The sequence below is a fragment of the Coenobita brevimanus genome, chromosome 69, assembly GCF_032717465.1.
Source record: "Coenobita brevimanus isolate Jiangsu-jjx chromosome 69, ASM3271746v2, whole genome shotgun sequence".
NCBI classification, from domain to species: domain Eukaryota; kingdom Metazoa; phylum Arthropoda; class Malacostraca; order Decapoda; family Coenobitidae; genus Coenobita; species Coenobita brevimanus.
The window spans coordinates 15,129,686-15,134,973 of NC_137022.1; the positions used below are offsets into that span (position 1 = coordinate 15,129,686).

The 5,288-nt window shown below is 40.8% G+C and overlaps 1 non-coding gene across 1 annotated transcript; it reads left to right on the forward strand.

Moving 5' to 3' along the window:
* Positions 1-2,135: 2,135 nt before the first annotated feature.
* LOC145406240 (5S ribosomal RNA) lies at positions 2,136-2,254 on the forward strand. Its single transcript, XR_013898515.1, has one exon. It is a non-coding gene; the product is annotated as a 5S ribosomal RNA (ribosomal RNA).
* The last annotated feature ends 3,034 nt before the right edge of the window (positions 2,255-5,288 follow it).

Below are 5,288 nucleotides of genomic sequence, written 5' to 3' on the forward strand. Positions count from 1 at the left end.
TTCCCAAGCTGAATGGGATGTTCTGATCATAACAGTATTAAGATGAATGGGCGTCAGTACACTCATCCCTTTTCTGTCCAACTCTCTACTGCAAGAGTTAGCCATTACTCCCAGTCCTTCACTTATGTAACAGGTCAACTCTGGAACTGTCTCCCTCTGTCTGTATTTCTTACAGCCTATGATCTCCAGTCTTTCAAATGAAGCGTGTCCAGGCATCTCGAAATTAACTGATCTTGAATTCGGCTCTCTGTTATCCTGTTTTTGTTTTTGTTTTTGTTTTCTTGGAGAGAACAATCCTGCGGGCCCTTGGCCTTTGGCTCCATCTCTTGCTTAAAAAGATATATACATTATGCAACCCAGTTTCTTGAGTGTGGCCGCAGTGTGGAATGGTCCAGCTATTTTTCGCCCACAGGGTTATTTCATAGAAAAAAATTCACGCACCTCTAAAGCAACAACGCACCCAGAATGTGAGAGACTGAAACTTCTAACTATACCGACTATAACCAGTTCATTTACTTTTTTTGAAGGTCTTGGGATCCAAATTCAGCAGACCGTAGATTAATTTATTAATGATAATGGTTTGGTGATGTATCTATGCACCTATTCGTAGTGAAGATGGCAGAAACAACTTTGATCTGCCTTAACTGCCGATTGTATGTGTGTGTGTGTGTATATAAATAGATAGATAGATAGATAGATAGATAGATGGATAGATAGATAGTTAGATAGATAAATTGGGTTATGAGAGAAGTAAAAACACAAGTAATGGAGAGAAGGATGGCTTTGGTAATGAATGGTGATGGATGGAATATCTCAAATTTGTTGTATGCTGATTTCGCAGTACTACTTGCAAATACCGGACAAGAACTTGGTAGACTAGTGCAGAGTTTTGCTAGTGTCTGTGAGTGTGGTGCTTTGAGAGTAAATGTAGAAAAGGGTAAAGTGATGGTTATTGCGAGAGAAGATGACTACCAGTGTGATATTATACTGAATAGGGAGAGACTGGAATTTGTGAGAGTTCAAATACCTGGGTAGTGATAGGAAAGAGAGAATAATGTGCAAAAGAAGTGGAATGTAGAGTGACACAAGGAAGGAGAGTAACTGGTGCATTGAAGGCATTGATAAGAAACAGAGGCTTGAGTGTTGCAGCTGCACGAGGCTTACATGAAAGAGTGTTAGTGCCAGCTCTGACATATGGGTGTGGGACTATGGTGTAGCATGAAAATGAAAAATCAAGAGTGAGAGCAGTGGAGATGGGACTGCTGAGGAATGTATGTGGAATACAGAGAGTGGATAGGATACGAAATAATGTGGTTCGTGAAAAATGTGGAGTGAGGAAGTCTGTGGACATCAAAAGTGAAGAGAGTGTACTGAGATGGTATGGTCATGTGGAGAGAATGGATAACAATAGTGGTGGAAAAGGTATATCTGAGCGAATTTGAAGGAGGAAGGAGGCGAGGTAGGCCAAGGAGAAGGTGGAGGGATATGGTGTATGAATGTGTGAGGGGGAGAGGTTCGGAAGTCGGCGAGGCTTGGGAACTGACAAGAGATCGAGCTGGGTGGATGAATATTGTAAGGAGAAATGCATGATCTGGGATTTGGCACACCTTTTTAACGTGACAGCGTCCGGATTTACTCTATCGGATAAGTTTATGTGAAACTACAGACGTGGTGTATGTTTTTGGCATATCCGATAGAGCCAGGATTCCGGGGGCTTGAATGATGAGTGAATGGAAGCGTGACCCATTGGACTGGACTGATTTGGGCTGTCTGGACATTGCTACTCCTCACCCTGCCCTAGGGTGGGAAAGGAGGCATGGATGATGATGATATACTCTATATATAAATTATTACTTGTATTATACATACTGTGTATTATACGTAAATATCTATATTATATGTATTATATATAATTACGATACCGGTATATGTTATATATTTATTTATTATATAGATAGTGCATATAATATATAATATATTATAAAAGATGTTATGTAATATATATATATATATATATATATATATATATATATATATATATATATATATATATATATATATATATATGGGAAAGGGTGCGGTGTTAGACAGACCCATCAAGCAAAGCTAATTACTAGGCTCGAAGCCCGGTAGAAGCCAACGGCCATACCACGTTGAGTACACCACTTCCCATCCGATCAGCGAAGTTAAGCAACGTTGGGTCTGGTTAGTACTTGGATGGGTGACCGCCTGGGAACACCAGATGCTGTTGGCATCCCTACGTCAAGTGGGCTTGGTGGAGGATTAGTGCCCCTCCCTGTAAAACAATTAACTCTAAGCCCTTTGCCACCCCGTTTGGGATACATGGCATCTGGCAATGAATGAAAAAATGAATATATATATATATATATATATATATATATATTATCTATATATACAGTATATATAAAACAGCCACGTTGTTACCTCCGCCAATTAGGTTATGTTTTCACCTCTGTCGGTTGGTTTGTTGGTTGGTTGGTTTGTGAGAAAGGTTACGCAAAAACTACTGGACTCATTTCCACGAAACCTGGTAGATGAATGGGCCTTGGCCCAGAATAGACTCCATTAAATTTTAGTGCGGATCCGTATAAAGGTGCAGATCCATGATTTTTTTCTTTTTTTTACTTTCTTTAACATTGCAAGATAGGGCGTTTCTCGACATTGTCGTAAATTTTTTAATGCTTATTGCGTGGATCTACGGTAGATGAAAAAAATCAGGCATATTTAGGATGTCGGTATCTACAAATGTATGTAGCTTGGCGCGGATCCATTTAAAATTCCGGATCTAGCGGATATAAATATACTTTTACAGGGGGGGTAGGATTTTTCCATACTGGATTAGACTTGACTGAAATAAAAGGAACTGCATGTCGGGCCTTGGCGGAGGTATGCGCTCTAGTGAATGCCATTCTAGTTTATTTGTTTGTTTTTCCTTCAATGGGGTGGAGAGGTATATGAGAGAGGGGGGTGTGAGTTGGGAGCAGGGCAGTGAAATGGCGGGGTACAGGGCGACTTGGAGGCGATTTGTTTGTGACCACCCCAAACGGGATTGAGGCGTCTGGCAATAGATAGATAGATAGATCCTTCAATCACGCCCAAACCATTAGCCAGAGACCCCCAGACCCATATTTGTGCTATATCAAGGTGACCCATAAATTGTTTTAGGGGGGTCAAAATTCAGATCTGGGTCATTTGACTCCACCAGTGGAGTGTTCGCCTTCTTGGCCTGGGCAATGCCCGGTACCCCTACATCACAATTTTTGGCATGTAGACTCACATGACCTCCAGTTCAGATATAAGCTATGTGAGTTTGACCTCCGGCAACATTTGAGGTCACCGGTTATAATAAACAAGTGCACACAAATATTGTGCATTTGTCTGCAAAAGCTGAAATAGAAAGTTCCCGGATCTCTAATAATCCCTCTTCAGAAGCATAAGAGGTGCACGATCTTTCTGGAATAGAAAGAAAGATTGATCTTGAACAAATAGGATTAGAGTGTTTGCTTTTTTGCCCCGGCAATGCCGGGTACCCCTGCTAGTATATTTCTATAATATACAGTATATTATATACAGTATAATGGCGCCTCCCCGGGTAGCAGACAGGGAAAGACCTTGTAGATATACAAGATACCGTCTTGGACAGCACAGACCATGGGACGCCCTATAGATATGTAGAGCTCCAACGAGTATACTGAAAAAGGTGGCAGTAAAATTTCATCTTAACAGAAACTATGTTGCAAGGAGGTGAGATTATTTGCCTCAGTTCTCCAAACCAAACATGAGTCCTATTGCTGATGATTTGACGGAGTGGTCCTGTTGGATCATCGTCCACTAAAGGCAGGACCGGATTAACCTATTCGTGAGCCCCAGGCCAAACTCATCAGTGGGCCCCCAAATGATTGTACAGGGGCCCCATACTCCAGGCCCTATGTTTATTGTACAAGGGCACGGCCTTCTCAAACAGGCCTGCTCAGTGGGGGGGGGGGTTGGGAAAGCACTACGTCATCTCCCATGGGCCTCCTCCCGGCCCACCTAACTCTGCCCAACGTGACCTCAGTATAGGAGAAAACTGTGGTGGGGTCACATTCTTGCCCGTATTGAAAGCATTTTTTACATATAAATCACCTAATATTCTACTACAGAGCAAACACAGTGTTAGATAAACAATGCCTTTAAAGTGTTGTGTACTCTTGTGTAAGGATGACTACAAATCGGAATCTAAAGTCCATGTATTTAGGTTCCCTAAGTGTGAGAAACAATCTGCTCAGCGGTTGAACGCCATCAAACGGGAAGGCTATGTTATTTCTCCGTACAGCAAGGTGTCATGAATTATTTTGTGTTTCTCATAAAAAAATGATATAGTAATAACGAAGACATAATGGTACCATATACTTGTTCGACGAAAACTGTGGAAATAGAAAATATGATCTACTGGAGAAGTGAATATTTTTCTTTTTTCGTGTGGCATATCAACTAAGAATTTATCGTTTCGCCAAACATTCAATCATTCTAGTTAAAAATATAACTATTAAAAATATATTATCATTATTATATGTTATTAGTATTATTATTAATGATAACAATGTACGGGAGTGAAGTAAATATTTTCTTCGTGTGGCATTCCGATTAAGAATTTATCGTTTTGCCAGACATTCTTTCATTCTAGATGAAAATATAATAGCATTAAAAAATATATTATCATTATTATTGTTAGCCTCGGACAAGGACTGACCAAATGATGACGACCAAGGACCGGACAAAGGACATGGTTATCGGAACGTGGAATGTAAGGGGAGCGAATGATGAGGTGAAAGAGAGAGAGATTGTCCAGGTGCTTGAGGGTGCAAAAGTGGATATATGTGGAATAACTGAAACAAAATGGAGAGGAGAAAGTGTGAGAGAACGGGAGTATGGATGGGGTATATGTGCAGGAGTAGGTGAGAATGAGAGGGCAAAGGAAGGAGTATGTATAGTTGTGAGTAAAAGATGGAAGAAGAGCATAAGACAGTATGGATCAGTTGGGTCAAGGATTGTGTGGGTAAAGTTGAAAGTTGGAATACAAATGTGGGCGATTGTGTGTGTGTGTATGCGCCAACGCAAGATCGTGCTAGAAGAGTGAGAGAAGAGTTCTAGACAAATGTAGAAGTGTGCATGGAAAAGTTTGGAAGGAATGAGAGAGTGTTTTTGATCGGTGATATGAGTGGTAAAGTTGGGAATGTGAAGGAGGATGGAATAGTTGGTGAATGGGGTGCGCCTGCTGAGATAGA